Source organism: Mytilus californianus, unplaced genomic scaffold, assembly GCF_021869535.1.
Source record: "Mytilus californianus isolate M0D057914Y unplaced genomic scaffold, xbMytCali1.0.p SCAF_5, whole genome shotgun sequence".
NCBI classification, from domain to species: Eukaryota; Metazoa; Mollusca; class Bivalvia; order Mytilida; family Mytilidae; genus Mytilus; species Mytilus californianus.
In genome coordinates this window covers 120,746,520-120,764,118 of record NW_026262701.1, presented here as the reverse complement: position 1 = coordinate 120,764,118, position 17,599 = coordinate 120,746,520, and the positions used below count along the sequence as shown (strand labels likewise).

The following is a 17,599-nucleotide window of genomic DNA, read 5'->3' as shown; positions in this document are numbered from 1 at the left end:
CACAAGTTACTGTCCATGGTGTTAGTATGGTTAGTATTATTCGACATCACAAGTTACTGTCCATGGTGTTAGTATGGTGAGTATTATTCGACATCATCAATTACTGTCCATGGTGTAAGTATGGTGAATATTATTCGACATCATCAGTTACTGTCCATGGTGTTAGTATGGTGAGTATCATTCGACATCACAAGTTACTGTCCATGGTGTTAGTATGGTGAGTATTATTCGACATCATAAGTTACTGTCCATGGTGTTAGTATGGTGAGTATTATTCGACATCATAAGTAACTGTCCATGGTGTTAGTATGGTGAGTATTATTCGACATCACAAGTTACTGTCCATGGTGTTAGTATGGTCAGCATTATTCGACATCATAAGTTACTGTCCATGGTGTTAGTATGATGAGTATTATTCAATCAGCTAAGTTTTTGCTAAACTAGGCTATCAAAAATACAGGTGAACGGATTAATCCTACGCTAAACTGGGCTATCAAAAATACAGGTGAACGAATTAATCCTACGCTAAAATTGGCTATCAAAAATACAGGTGAACTGATTAATCCTACGCTAAAATGGGCTATCAAAAATACAGGTGAACTGATTAATCCTACGCTAAAATGGGCTATCAAAAATACAGGTGAACGGATTAATCCTGCGCTTAAATGGGCTATATTGTCTGCGCTAAAATGTCTCCTAGTAGTTCAAATTATTTTCGCTAAAATGTCCTACGCCCCATTGTAATATGCATAATGTATAATGTTTTACTCTTGAATTTACTAAGTGGATCGATTACTATTCGTCTAAAAATCGTGAAAGATTTTAATTTTCTTTTAATGTAGAGGTATTAAATATATCCCAAACGGAATTGTCTGTTGAATTTTTTATGTAGTATAAAACAATTCGTCTTCGTTTTATATGTATATGAATGAAATGAATGGAATTGAAGACACATTTTCACACCAGAAATCAATATCTAATTATATACTTGAATATAATTTCCAGTTTCATTTACATAATTTGCTTTAAATCACTTTAAAAATATTTGATTTAAGTCAGAATTTAACTATTTTTTACATTTAAAACAATAATGATAAACGATAGCTTCAACGGTACGACGAGTAAATCAGATATTTTAGGTACCTTTTTTTCCTTTACTACCGACCAGGAGAATAGCATGCAGTCATTAACAGTTATAACCTGGTACATTTTTATAACCTGGTACATTTGTGTAAAGTGCCGAAATTGTAATCGCTATAACTATGGCACAACTGAAACCATTGCTCACTGTTTAATTCTTCTAGATATAATGTACCTCGTATAGGGAGTTATAAAGTAGAATACAAAAGTTAAATAATCCAAGTTTTAAGTTTAATCGTTTGTCAAAATCTTTAAAGAAATATTTAGCCCTCGTATTGTTGTCTATAAGTATTCGCCTATCTGAGTTTGGGAATCTCAAAATATTTTTTTCTCTCAATTTGTTTTTGTACGAATGAAAGGTTCTCTCATTACTCCTGATGTCATTTTATATTCTGATATATTTTTGGTATGCTTGTAGAAGCCTTCTCCTGTATATATATTTATTTTTTCGTTTGGGCTTGTATTATATTTGCCTTCGGATTTATATGATCCGTTCATCCTATTTCGACTCTTTAAAATTCCAGAGTCTATCCTAAATTGAGGTAAATTATATGGCTTTCCAAATACCGTTTCGATTCCTAACATCACTGAAGAGACATTAATTGTCGAAATCTGGATATGATGTACACATTTTTGCACCTCATGTTTGCGGTATACCATCTTTTCCGCAAGTTTATTGTTTTCTGTTTGGTATTAAATTAATAATAAAGATCCATTTTGTTACATCTTGTGATCTGTTTATTTGGCAATCGCCAATGGCAGTCAGCAGGGTATAAGAACATCCGTTGTTCGACCTGTTAGTCAAATGCGTTTTGTTTAAATAGACTTTTTCACTTTTTTGGTCTTTTGGAAAATGTTGTTTGTGCTGTATTTAGACCCCTCTACCAAGAAATTTGTTTTGCATGCACACGTATAAAAAGTGCGGTTATTATCCAACGGAATCATAGGTTTGAACGTTGTTTTCCATCTAGACTTTTATATATATATATATATATATATATATACAAGTCTAAATTGAAAACAATATATATATATATATATATATATATATATATATATATATATATATATATATATGCTTGATATTCTGTTTTGGGAGAGCTAGTAATGGGCATTGAGCTAATGACTATAAGTGTTGCTCACTATATAAAATTCTGACCAAATTGCAATTTGTTTTATCAAACCAAACTGTTCAACTGGTCAGAAATTTTAACAAAATGCTATAGAAAAATACAGTCAAGTGGTGAATGCAAGGTGATAAAATAAAGCATACTTACAATCCTATAAGACTTTTATTCCACTTCATTGGTATTATGAAAAATCAGTCTAACAATTTTTATACAAATTTTATTGTAATTATCATGCTAACTGTGATAGATAGTAATTTTTGAATTGCTATAAAAATGTCCTATCTAAGCTTTCATACAATTTTTCTTTAGAAAAGTCTTCTATATTCATAAGAATCAGACATCATTTGAATTGAAAAATCTTATGTGAGAAATTACAATACGTTGCTAATAAGTTTTCATGGGAGATAATCGAAAAAGTATTGATCTTTTGAAATATTGATATTATCTCCCTTTAAAACTTCTTGAGAATATATTTAAGCTTTAAGTATATTTCACCAAGTATTTTAGAAATTGATAAAGAAAAGCGGTATAGCGTGCATATAAAAACACCATTTTATTAGAAATAATTCAAAAACTTAAATTTGGACATTTTTTTAGCAATTCAAAAATTACCACCTATCACCTTTTGCATGACAATTACAATAAAATTTGCATAGAAATTGTTAGACAGATTGAAGTGGAATCAAAGTCTAATAGGATTGTAAGAATGCTTTATTTATCACCTTGTACTTTCTTCTACTGGACTGTTTTTCTACAGCAGTTTGTTTAAATTTCTAACCAGTTGAACAGTTTGGTTTGATAAATAAATTGCAGTAGAGTCACAGTAAATGAAAAATGCAATGAACTATATTTTGTACTTTTTTTGTTATGAATTCGTTTTATACCACATTTTGAAAATTATTTAATAAATGATTTTCCTCTGTCGTTGGGACATGAATAAACCGATAACAGTTCCGAGTCATACATGTAGTATATTCTTTTCACATTCCACTGAGTACGAATTCTCGGACTCAGTGGATTTTAGATTATACCAACTAAACGATTCAAAGGCTGAGAACTTGTGTTTCCACTTCAGCTAAATCATGATATCGCGCTAATATTAAGTAACGACATATTGACCTTTTTGGATGAAACTATATAGATTTAGATCTTGGTTATGTAATACAAGTCTATCCTTCAAACATTCAGTCCTTTGATTTGACACATAGATCTTTCAGGGAATAGTATCACTGATTTCATGATAAATTATAAAATATTGATTTCGTGGAATATTGCAGTTTAACATGATGGATGTCAGAAAGCGCAGAACAATTTCTTCTTTTTTGTCTTTATTAGCTATTTACAATTGTAACGAAATTTGACATTTAAGACGTGCTTTGATATTAGTTTTAAATTTCTTTGAATTTTAATAATTAATCAGCAATGGTAAAGAAGTGATATTGACAAACTGTATATGATTTAGAAAGTGATTAATTTGTATGTGAGTCACGGAAGAAATGAGCCATGAAATGTTTGTTCGACATGATGTTTCAAACTGATTACCTAAGATATAAGTTAACAATAGAAATAAATATTTGATAGATATAAGTTCATTACCCCATGCATCAGTATAGGGATGACTTACAGGATACATATAATTTGTTAAATTATTATGGTGTAGATGGGGTTTACAGAATAGAGAATAATGGGCAAAATGTATAAAGACTAGAGAATAATGGGCAAAAAGTATAAAGAATAGAGAATAATGGGCAAAAAGTATGAAGTATAGAGAATATGGGCAAAAAGTATAAAGAATAGAGAAAAATGGGCAAAAAGTATAAAGATAGAGAATAATGGGCAAAAAGTAAAAAGAATAGAGAATAATGAAGTGCTAAAATATAAAGAATAGAGAATAATGGGCAAAAAGTATAAAGAATAGAGAATAATGGGCAAAAGTATGAAGTATAGAGAAAATGGGCAAAAAGTATAAAGAATAGAGAATAATGGGCAAAAAGTATGAAGTATAGAGAAAATGGGCAAAAAGTATAAAGAATAGAGAAAAATGGGCAAAAAGTATAAAGATAGAGAATAATGGGCAAAAAGTAAAAAGAATAGAGAATAATGAAGTGCTAAAATATAAAGAATAGAGAATAATGGGCAAAAAGTATAAAGAATAGAGAATAATGGGCAAAAGTATGAAGTATAGAGAAAATGGGCAAAAAGTATAAAGAATAGAGAATAATTGGCAAAAAGTATGAAGTATAGAGAAAATGGGCAAAAAGTATAAAGAATAGAGAAAAATGGGCAAAAAGTATAAAGATAGAGGATAATGGGCAAAAGGTATAAAGAATAGAGAAAAGTGGGCAAAAAGTATAAAGAATAGAGAATAATGAAGTGCTTAAATATAAAGAATAGAGAATAATGAGCAAAATGTATAAAGAATAGAGAATAATGGGCAAAATGTATAAAGACTAGAGAATAATGGGCAAAAAGTATAAAGAATAGAGAAAAATGGGCAAAAAGTATAAAGAATAGAGAATAATGAAGTGCTAAAATATAAAGAATAGAGAATAATGGGCAAAATGTATAAAGAATAGAGAATAATGGGCAAAATGTATAAAAAAAGAAAATAATTGGCATAAAGTATGAAGAATAGAGAAAAATGGGCAACAAGTATAAAGAATAGAGAATAATTGGCAAAAAGTATTAAGAATAGAGAAAAATGGGCAAAAAGTATAAAGAATAGAGAATAATGGGCAAAAAGTATAAAGAATAGAGAATAATGGCAAAAAGTATAAAGAATAGAGAATAATGGGTAAAAAGTATAAAGAATAGAGAATAATGGGCAAAAAGTATGAAGTATAGAGAAAATGGGCAAAAAGTATAAAGAATAGAGAAAAATGGGCAAAAAGTATAAAGATAGAGAATAATGGGCAAAAAGTAAAAAGAATAGAGAAAAATGGGCAAAAAGAATAGAGAATAATGAAGTGCTAAAATATAAAGAATAGAGAATAATGGGCAAAAAGTATAAAGAATAGAGAATAATGGGCAAAAAGTATGAAGTATAGAGAAAATGGGCAAAAAGTATAAAGAATAGAGAAAAATGGGCAAAAAGTATAAAGAATAGAGAATAATGAAGTGCTAAAATATAAAGAATAGAGAATAATGAGCAAAATGTATAAAGAATAGAGAATAATGGGCAAAATGTATAAAGAATAGAGAATAATGGGCAAAAAGTATGAAGAATAGAGAAAAATGGGCAAAAGGTATAAAGAATAGAGAAAAATGGGCAAAAAGTATAAAGAATAGAGAATAATGGGCAAAAAGTATAAAGAATAGAGAATAATGGGCAAAAAGTATAAAGAATAGAGAATAATGAAGTGCTAAAATATAAAGAATAGAGATTAATGGGCAAAATGTATGAAGAATAGAGAATAATGGGCAAAAAGTATGAAGAATAGAGAAAAATGGGCAAAAAATATAAAGAATAGAAATGGGCAAAAAGTATAAAGAATAGAGAATAATGGGCAAAAGTATGAAGTATAGAGAAAATGGGCAAAAAGTATAAAGAATAGAGAATAATGGGCAAAAAGTATAAAGAATAGAGAATAATGGGCAAAAAGTATAAAGAATAGAGAATAATGGGTAAAAAGTATAAAGATAGAGAATAATGGGCAAAAAGTATAAAGAATAGAGAAAAATGGGCAAAAAGTATAAAGAATAGAGAATAATGAAGTGCTTAAATATAAAGAATAGAGAATAATGGGCAAAATGTATAAAGAATAGAGAATAATGGGCAAAATGTATAAAGACTAGAGAATAATGGGCAAAAAGTATAAAGAATAGAGAAAAATGGGCAAAAAGTATAAAGAATAGAGAATAATGAAGTGCTAAAATATAAAGAATAGAGAATAATGGGCAAAATGTATAAAGAATAGAGAATAATGGGCAAAATGTATAAAAAAAGAAAATAATGGGCATAAAGTATGAAGAATAGAGAAAAATGGGCAACAAGTATAAAGAATAGAGAATAATTGGCAAAAAGTATTAAGAATAGAGAAAAATGGGCAAAAAGTATAAAGAATAGAGAATAATGGGCAAAAAGTATAAAGAATAGAGAATAATGGCAAAAAGTATAAAGAATAGAGAATAATGGGTAAAAAGTATAAAGAATAGAGAATAATGGGCAAAAAGTATGAAGTATAGAGAAAATGGGCAAAAAGTATAAAGAATAGAGAAAAATGGGCAAAAAGTATAAAGATAGAGGATAATGGGCAAAAGGTATAAAGAATAGAGAAAAGTGGGCAAAAGTATAAAGAATAGAGAATAATGAAGTGCTTAAATATAAAGAATAGAGAATAATGAGCAAAATGTATAAAGAATAGAGAATAATGGGCAAAATGTATAAAGACTAGAGAATAATGGGCAAAAAGTATAAAGAATAGAGAAAAATGGGCAAAAAGAATAAAGAATAGAGAATAATGAAGTGCTAAAATATAAAGAATAGAGAATAATGGGCAAAATGTATAAAGAATAGAGAATAATGGGCAAAATGTATAAAAAAAGAAAATAATTGGCATAAAGTATGAAGAATAGAGAAAAATGGGCAACAAGTATAAAGAATAGAGAATAATTGGCAAAAAGTATTAAGAATAGAGAAAAATGGGCAAAAAGTATAAAGAATAGAGAATAATGGGCAAAAAGTATAAAGAATAGAGAATAATGGCAAAAAGTATAAAGAATAGAGAATAATGGGTAAAAAGTATAAAGAATAGAGAATAATGGGCAAAAAGTATGAAGTATAGAGAAAATGGGCAAAAAGTATAAAGAATAGAGAAAAATGGGCAAAAAGTATAAAGATAGAGAATAATGGGCAAAAAGTAAAAAGAATAGAGAAAAATGGGCAAAAAGAATAGAGAATAATGAAGTGCTAAAATATAAAGAATAGAGAATAATGGGCAAAAAGTATAAAGAATAGAGAATAATGGGCAAAAAGTATGAAGTATAGAGAAAATGGGCAAAAAGTATAAAGAATAGAGAAAAATGGGCAAAAAGTATAAAGAATAGAGAATAATGAAGTGCTAAAATATAAAGAATAGAGAATAATGAGCAAAATGTATAAAGAATAGAGAATAATGGGCAAAATGTATAAAGAATAGAGAATAATGGGCAAAAAGTATGAAGAATAGAGAAAAATGGGCAAAAGGTATAAAGAATAGAGAAAAATGGGCAAAAAGTATAAAGAATAGAGAATAATGGGCAAAAAGTATAAAGAATAGAGAATAATGGGCAAAAAGTATAAAGAATAGAGAATAATGAAGTGCTAAAATATAAAGAATAGAGATTAATGGGCAAAATGTATGAAGAATAGAGAATAATGGGCAAAAAGTATGAAGAATAGAGAAAAATGGGCAAAAAATATAAAGAATAGAAATGGGCAAAAAGTATAAAGAATAGAGAATAATGGGCAAAAGTATGAAGTATAGAGAAAATGGGCAAAAAGTATAAAGAATAGAGAATAATGGGCAAAAAGTATAAAGAATAGAGAATAATGGGCAAAAAGTATAAAGAATAGAGAATAATGGGTAAAAAGTATAAAGATAGAGAATAATGGGCAAAAAATATAAAGAATAGAGAAAAATGGGCAAAAAGTATAAAGAATAGAGAATAATGAAGTGCTAAAATATAAAGAATAGAGAATAATGGGCAAAATGTATAAAGAATAGAGAATAATGGGCAAAATGTATAAAGACTAGAGAATAATGGGCAAAAAGTATAAAGAATAGAGAAAAATGGGCAAAAAGTATAAAGAATAGAGAATAATGAAGTGCTAAAATATAAAGAATAGAGAATAATGGGCAAAATGTATAAAGAATAGAGAATAATGGGCAAAATGTATAAAAAAAGAAAATAATGGGCATAAAGTATGAAGAATAGAGAAAAATGGGCAACAAGTATAAAGAATAGAGAATAATTGGCAAAAAGTATTAAGAATAGAGAAAAATGGGCAAAAAGTATAAAGAATAGAGAATAATGGGCAAAAAGTATAAAGAATAGAGAATAATGGCAAAAAGTATAAAGAATAGAGAATAATGGGTAAAAAGTATAAAGAATAGAGAATAATGGGCAAAAAGTATGAAGTATAGAGAAAATGGGCAAAAAGTATAAAGAATAGAGAATAATGGGCAAAAAGTATGAAGTATAGAGAAAATGGGCAAAAAGTATAAAGAATAGAGAAAAATGGGCAAAAAGTATAAAGAATAGAGAAGTGATAAAATATAAAGAATAGAGAATAATGAGCAAAATGTATAAAGAATAGAGAATAATGGGCAAAATGTATAAAGAATAGAGAATAATGGGCAAAAAGTATGAAGAATAGAGAAAAATGGGCAAAAGGTATAAAGAATAGAGAAAAATGGGCAAAAAGTATAAAGAATAGAAAATAATGGGCAAAAAGTATAAAGAATAGAGAATAATGGGCAAAAAGTATAAAGAATAGAGAATAATGAAGTGCTAAAATATAAAGAATAGAGATTAATGGGCAAAATGTATGAAGAATAGAGAATAATGGGCAAAAAGTATGAAGAATAGAGAAAAATGGGCAAAAAGTATAAAGAATAGAAATGGGCAAAAAGTATAAAGAATAGAGAATAATGGGCAAAAGTATGAAGTATAGAGAAAATGGGCAAAAAGTATAAAGAATAGAGAATAATGGGCAAAAAGTATGAAGTATAGAGAAAATGGGCAAAAAGTATAAAGAATAGAGAAAAATGGGCAAAAAGTATAAAGAATAGAGAATAATGAAGTGCTAAAATATAAAGAATAGAGAATAATGAGCAAAATGTATAAAGAATAGAGAATAATGGGCAAAAAGTATGAAGAATAGAGAATAATGGGCAAAATGTATAAAGAATAGAGAATAATGGGCAAAAAGTATGAAGTATAGAGAAAATGGGCAAAAAGTATAAAGAATAGAGAAAATGGGCAAAAAGTATAAAGAATAGAGAAAAATGGGCAAAAAGTATAAAGAATAGAGAATAATAATGGGCAAAATGTATAAAGAATAGAGAATAATGGGCAAAAGGTATGAAGATTAGAGAAAAATGGGCAAAAAGTATAAAGAATAGAGAATAATGGGCAAAAAGTATGAAGAATAGAGAATAATGGGCAAAAAGTATAAAGAATAGAGAATAAAGGGCAAAAAGTATAAAGAATAGAGAATTATGGGCAAAAAGTATAAAGAATAGAGAATAATGGGCAAAAAGTATAAAGAATAGAGAATAATGAAGTGCTAAAATATAAAGAATAGAGAATAATGGGCAAAAAGTATAAAGAATAGAGAATAATGGGCAAAATGTATAAAGAATAGAGAATAATGAGCAAAATGTATAAAGAATAGAGAATAATGGGCAAAATGTATAAAGAATAGAGAATAATGGGCAAAAAGTATAAAGAATAGAGAATAATGGGCAAAAAGTATAAAGAATAGAGAATAATGGGCAAAATGTATAAAGAATAGAGAATAATGGGCAAAAAGTATGAAGAATAGAGAAAAATGGGCAAAAAGTATAAAGAATAGAGAATAATGGGCAAAATGTATAAAGAATAAAGAATAATGGGCAAAATGTATAAAGAATAGAGAATAATGGGCAAAAAGTATAAAGAATAGAGAATAATGGGCAAAATGTATAAAGAATAGAGAATAATGGGCAAAATGTATAAAGAATAGAGAATAATGGGCAAAAAGTATAAAGAATAGAGAATAATGGGCAAAATGTATAAAGAATAGAGAATAATGGGCAAAAAGTATGAAGAATAGAGAAAAATGGGCAAAAAGTATAAAGAATAGAGAATAATGGGCAAAAAGTATAAAGAATAGAGAATAATGGGCAAAATGTATGAAGAATAGAGAATAATGGGCAAAAAGTATAAAGAATAGAGAAAAAAGGCCTAAAAATGAAGGACCCCCCCCCCCCTCCATCCAGACCCTCAATTATGTAAATGTACCAAAAATAAGGTTAGAATTTACTTGGTAATGTTCAACTTATCCCGTTTTTACTTTACTATGTAATAACTGTACATTTATTTTTTATGTTCAGAAAACGTCCCCGGCGTACCTCAATGATATGAAGCATGATACTAATATGCAGGTAAAACAGAAACTGCTGTCTTTTTTTGAAATGATAGAAAGAGCATTTTATCTTATTTATTATTTACCATGAAAGTTACGCATTAACAGACAGTGCACCAAATCTTAAATAAGGTGAAACCGTGTGACTTTCGCATGTTCATTATAATAATAGTACAAAAAATGAGTTCCGATCATAAATCAAATCGATGGTCAGCGAATAAAACACACCAGTCAGAAAGACCATGCACAAATCTAAATCCCAGTTGTGAAATATTCTGTAATTGTTCGTGTAAGACAAAAACGTTAGTAAAGTGATCAATTGGTATTGTAAGTTCATACAAGTACAGGATTTAGATATCTAGGATTAGATTATTCCAGAAAAGCACCAAGATTATGAATTCGGTATCTATAACTTTTATTACTGCTTCTGTGTCTTTACCATTACTGATTGACTTGTCGACTTCATCCAAAAGTTAGTGGTTGATTTATACGAAACAGTGTAATGATAATTCTAAATATGTAAGATAAAGTAATGTTAGTTTAATTGGCGTTAGATTGGTTGGACATTCATTTTACGTCTTTTGTTGTTATATTTGTTTTCGTGTGTTTTAATTTTCGTTTTCTGTTCAGAAATTTGTTCATTATTGTCCTTGTTGTGTAGCTGTGTTATTTGGAGGTAAACTATCAACCTGCACAATTATCCACTGAAGCTACCTTCTGGTCGTCAATGTTACGTCAATATAAAACGTTGAAGCAAAGAACCAAAGTACCACGAGACTAAATCGAGAAACCGGGAGCTCAATTTAAAAATCCAAATGGATTCTGGTGAGGATAATGCAAAACAATGGGCAAAACCATAAAAGAGACCATAGAATTAAACTTAACGGGTCTATGAATACTTCTTCAAAAACCAAAATGATTCTAGGCACCTGTTTTAACCCCTTGACAAATAATTGTAGATTATGTCCCCAAAATATCGTGTATATCTATTGTTATTATTGTATCTGCTTAATACACCAACGAAAACTCTTTCAAAATTACTTAGACAATCATCCGGCAAAGAAGACCTACTGAAACAACCATTTCAAAAGTCGTCATCAAGAGGTGGAGTGACTTTTAAACGTTGTTATAGATGAAACATATCCATCGTGGTTCATTTGACATTATTACCAGTTTCATCATGTTCCTGACTTTGACTTTGATATTGATTGACACGTGCTGCATGCGGAGCCGGAGATGCTTACCGTGTCGACGCATCTAATCTCTGCTTGTTATCTCCCCTGTTTGTATGTTTATATTTGAATTTTCAATACATTAGCTTATCATCGGTATACTAACTTATATTTAAAAAAAAGAAGAAACACTGGGATTGAGAAATAAACTTTACGACAAAAGATAACTTCAATTTTTCAATCGTAAACTTGCCATTTGCATGTAGCAACGCACCGCAACGCTTGCAATTGGTTTATATATGTCACACTTGATACTATATTCCCCGTGTTCTTTATTACGAATTTGTTTAAAAAGAGATGCTTCTAAAAAGAGAGCTACTGAACTTAGAGTGTTTAAATAGAACATCGAAGTTATATTTTCGGAAGTTTTACGATTGCCGTAATGACGTTGGATAAGTTCCATTTTGTCGTAACCCCAGGCCCGTCCTCCTTACCTTGTTCATGACTGATCATTTGATTTGTACTTGCTTTGAGCAACACGACGGATGCCACAAGTAAAGCAGGAGGAATGTACCTTTCTAGAGAACCTAAGTTCAGACCCGGTTTAGTGTTATGTTTTCGGAGTTGTGTTTTGTGGTCTGATGGTAGCATTTTTGTCCTTTTTACTTGTACTTTGTCTTATTTGCCCTTTTTTCGCTTTATAACATTTTATTTCCCTCATTTTTCATTAAGAAATGTAATTCAAAAACAAAACGTTAAAAATATCGAAAATAAATCCGAAATTTACAGCGATACTATACCAAAGTCACTTGGGAAAAGCAATACTATACAATAGTAACTAGGGAAACCGATTTATCCTACTATGTTTAAATAATGTTTAAGTTAGTTTTCCCTTTTCAAAATAGATACATGAAAATTTAAGCCTAAGCTCTGAGCAATGAAAGAATTGCAATCTAATTCGATAATTTGATTATTTAAATTCATAATAAAGAATAGTTATTTTCGAGGAAATGAATGAATTGTCAAACACAGCTGTACTTTCCTTCGTGAACGGTTAATGGTAAAATTACAATTTGATCGTACATATTTCTTTTGGCAACTTCACATCAGTAATTGATGTATATTTCATAACTATTTGAGGGTATTATCGGAAATATTGAAATGTCTGGCGAGAAGAAAGTAATCGATATTATAACTTAACATTATAAAACCAAAGAATTTGAGTATTTTAATTGCAAGGTTCTGCTCTCGTCAATTTAAATCTACCAAATTGTGCCTGATTTTATTATCATCTTTTGTTCAGGAGTAGAATTGGTTGTTAAAACTAGAAGTCAGGATCACAAGGGACATACTTTATCTTTTTCCCTGACGTTTTTACAGGTCTTTTTGTTGTAATTCGTTATAATGAACAAGTGCGCATTGCTAATAACCTTTAATGATACTAGTGAAAAAGAGGGAAATCCTTGGGGTTTAGATAGTTACAATTTATCATCTGACTTCTAAATCAACTCGGTAAAAGTGCAAGTTACTCCAGAAAAGCGTTTCGGACTCACAAAATTTATAACGTGTTGTTTTCATTTTTTACTAGTATCTGTAGAATATTACGCAAGCTATAGAAAAATGTATTGTATCATGATTATTTCAATCATAAATATGGAAAAGTGCAAATTTGTAATAAATAATTTCTGTTGGTGGGGTTTTTCTTTGAGGTGGGGGGGGGGGTTGTTCTATTTTGTAGAGAAACTGGTTTCTTGTCTGCTCCAATTTATTAAATTCTTTTCAATTTACTGTGGTTATCCTGAAAGCTTTGGCCTATCACAATACCAATTGCTCAAATAGTTTACCAAATTATAGTTTGAATTCATCTCCACATAATGATCAACTGGTATAATATTTTAGCCTATTGCTTCAGTGAAAGGTTATTATGAAGTTAGTGCAGTAACATCGAAGTAATGTTTTTTTTATCTTTATTCAATTATTCAACATTTATATGCAATAGATAAATTACACATTTCACAAAAATATCACAAGAAAATGTTTTAAAGTATAATGACATATATCATCAACACAATAATCAGAAATTAAATGCTATGACACCTTCAGTCTCTTGCACCAGAATATTGTTCTTTAAAAGGTGTTTCTCAAAAACATTTCTCATACATCTTACTCCGCACAAATATTCATACAGGTAAGTTATATAATGTTTTACAGTGTATTTAAATAGTCTGATAAGATCAACATTACTGTTTAAATTTTTAAGTAATTCCTTCTTCTGAAGATACAATATCTCGCTATAGATAACATGAAATTGACAAAACTTACATTTACGCCTTTGAAAGATCCGATTAAACCAAACATGAATACCTCTTCATACATTACATTATTAATTTTGTCAGAATCAACATTATCAAATAAAACTGACAACTTTTGTTGCAGAAACAGATGAAATTCTACTAGTTCAGAACATAATAAAAATAAATGAGTGATATTTTCTACTTCCTCTTCACATACATCACATACATTGCAAGTTATAAGTTTTATAGTCATAAGTTTAGAATGAGTGAAAATACAATAATGTGCTATTTTGAAATCTAGATCCATTAATATAGATGGTTTCCAATAAAAATTGACATTTTTCCATACTTTACAAAGATCATTCTCTTCAATCTCAAAAACTTCCGTCCACATTTTATAGCAAATAGGATGCTGACATAATTTACCAGTAAGTACTAAATAAAATTCTTTTGTAGAACACATAGAAAACTCTGACAATTTGTCTTTGAAAATAACATTAATATTTATAGAGCGAGAAACATTTCTTCTATGAACATTTTTATGAATAATTTCAGTCCATTCTTTAGGCAAAATTACTTTTAAAATATTAAATCTGTTTACATTAATACAATGATTAGTAACATTTTGTATCATCTCCACTATAGCCATTTCTGGTAAAAAAAAAAGTCCCCTTAGTGTATTCCATCCAACGTCATTTATTTAATTATATGTTTAAATTTATGAAAATTAAATAATCAACTATAGTATAATATAAGGAACTGGTTTAAAAAGGTCTGATTTTGACATGAAAACTTCTATCCTAATGACATTGTATAAATAATTAGTTCTTACAACTGCTTGGCTAGTCAATACTTTATTGCTTTGTTTTCTAACAGGGAGTTATTGTGTAATTGTAAGTTGATATTTTTTTCTATAATAATTACTGACCTGCTGGCATTAAAGGGGAATAATTTATATTCAGTCTTTGTGAAAAAAAAATTAATCATAGATACCAGGCTGATGATTTTGTACGCCAGATGCAAGTTTTGTCTTCAGAAGACTCATCAGTGAAGTTGAATTACAAAATTTGAAATGCCAAATTAAGTACTTACGAAGTTGAAAAGCATTGAGGAAACAAAATTCTGAAAGGTTTGGCCAAATAATGCTTATAAGTAATCGAATCCTCCGGGGTAGAAAATTTTGACCATATGAATTATAATTCATGTCAACACTGCACTCACTTCACACTTACAACCTATCACTAATGCAATCACTTAAAATATTTTACCAGTTGATCAGTTTGTGGATCGAATTCAAACTGCAATTTGGTAAACTCTTTGAGCAATCGATATAGTAATAGGCCAAAATCTACTGAATATGCACAGTAAATGATTTCGTGTGTAAGTCGTGTGCCTTGAGAGCAGTAGTGGCGATACTGCTGGCATTAAACCGTGAGTAGTAGTGAGGATACCGTAAGCATTAAGGTAAACACTGAACATTAATGGCGATACCGTAAGCATTACACTCAGCATTAGTGACGATGTCGCAAGTATTAAACACTGAGAATTAGTGGCAATACTTCTGACATTTAACCCTGAGCATTAGTGACGATACCGTAAGCATTAAACACTGAGCATTAGTGGCGATACTTCTGGCATTTAACCCTGAAAATTAGTGACGTTACCGTTGGCATTTAACCCTGTGTATCAGTGACGATACCACAGGCATTAAACCCTGAGAATAGTTACGATATCGTTGGCATTAAAGCCTGAGCATCAGTGACGATCCCGCTGGCATTAAACCCTGAGCATTAGTGACGATACCGCTGGCAAAAACCCTGAATATTATTGATGATACCGTAAGCATTAAACCCTGAGCATTAGTGACGATACTGCTGGAATTAAACCTTGAGCATGAGTGGCGATACTTCTGTCATTTAACCCTGACCATTATTGATGATACCGTAAGTATTAAACACCGAGCATTAGTGACGATACTGCTGGTATTAAACCCTGAGCAAAAGAGCCAATACCGAATGCATTAAACCCTGAGCATTAGAGTCGATACCGAATGCATTAAACCCTGAGTATTAGAGTAGATACCAAATGCATTAAACCCTGATCATTAGAGTCGATACCGAATGCATTAAACCCTGAGCATTAGAGTCGATACCGAATGCATTAATCCATGAGCATTAGCACAATCGACCACATAGACCCTAAAAATGCGCCTCAATAATGAAATGCCTTATAAGTGGCAAGAGTCAATACACTGTTGACTATTACCATGATAATCGTACGTTTCATCATGTTTTCAGTGCTGTTTATATCGTAAAGGTAGAAATAGTGCCCAACATATGAAGTATTGTTAACAAACGTCTAAATATGTAACAAACCATATCATATAACACAAATCGCCACTGGACAACCACAACATCTGTCATACAAGGTTAATATCTGTCATATAAGGTTAAGGGAGCTACCATTTGATTTTTAGGGGGGGGGGGGATGAGCAACTTGGCAAAAAAAAGGCAGGATGACAATTTACGTAAAAAAAAGTCAGGATAAACTAATAAAAAAAAAGGCAGGACCGAATAGAGCGAAAAATAAAAAGGCAGGACAGGGATTACAACTAAAAAAAAATGCAGGACCAAATTTTTCATCCTAGCCCCCCCCCCCCCCCCCCCATAAAAATCAAATGGTGGCTCCCTAAGAATTAAGACTATGCAAAAGATATCATAAGGACAACAGAAAACATCATGGCAAAAAAAAAAAGACCACAGAGTCCACATACATATAGAATACTATTGACTGTTTTCTAGCACCCACCGGGACTTTTAACTCTTAGTTCTGAAAACATATCATTGTTTATTGCAAAGGCGTATATTGTTTGCAAAAAATGAAAAAAATAATGTTTTGCTATTGTCCTCTAACGCCTCTTTTACTTCTAAAGACTTCAAAAAAGTTATTAATGTCATAGAGGTGAAACAATCAGAATGTTTTACTCAAGGATCAAGCTACCCGTTGGATCTTTCTATGAAGTGAATATATTCTGTAGTAATATCTCACTGAAGACATATCCGGGGATCAAAATAGTCTACAATGAAATATCTAATCTACTTATATGTCAATTAAATATTAATCATAACATGTCTCTGATTTTATTTTCATAGTTAGGTATGTTGTTTCTGTAAAACAAGCACCTGCTAGAAAACTCAATTTGTTAACGTAAACTTGTATTGGAAATTTTCGTAATTATAAAGTATTTGTTTGATTTTAAATTTGTCACAAAGAATCGGTATTGGTTTTAGTTTTCAGATTCCGTTACTAGCTAATTATGGTCTTTTGAGAGGCATTTTCTCAGGCGCATGGCACGAATTATGTCGATATCAAAATCAATTTCCATTCATAAATCTGATAAAACAGTGCTGAAATTGAAATCTAAGTCGACTTCAGTTTAGAATTTGGACATATTTTTTAAAGTGAGTTTTACATAATTTATAAACAAAAATGACAGAATTTTGTGAAATCGACACTTTAATTCAAACATTTGTGCCAAAATTTGTAATTATGGAATAAACGTTGCGGGACACCTAGTATTATATTAACTTAACTTTTATCTGATTCTGGCGAATTTGAAACATATCGACAGTATTTCATTAGTGTGTTGTGGAAATTCTAGAAAATCTAAATAAATTGTTTCAAGATATACAAGATACTCGGATTCCTGGTCAGAAATTAATTATGGAGAAGTATATGGACGTCAGACTAAGG

General features: G+C 30.0%; 1 protein-coding gene across 1 annotated transcript in view; it reads left to right on the top strand.

The window, feature by feature from the left end:
- Positions 1 to 17,599, top strand: part of LOC127700919 (small conductance calcium-activated potassium channel protein 2-like) — a 75,430-nt gene that overhangs the window by 24,952 nt on the left and 32,879 nt on the right. The gene's annotated exons all lie outside the window — the stretch shown is intronic.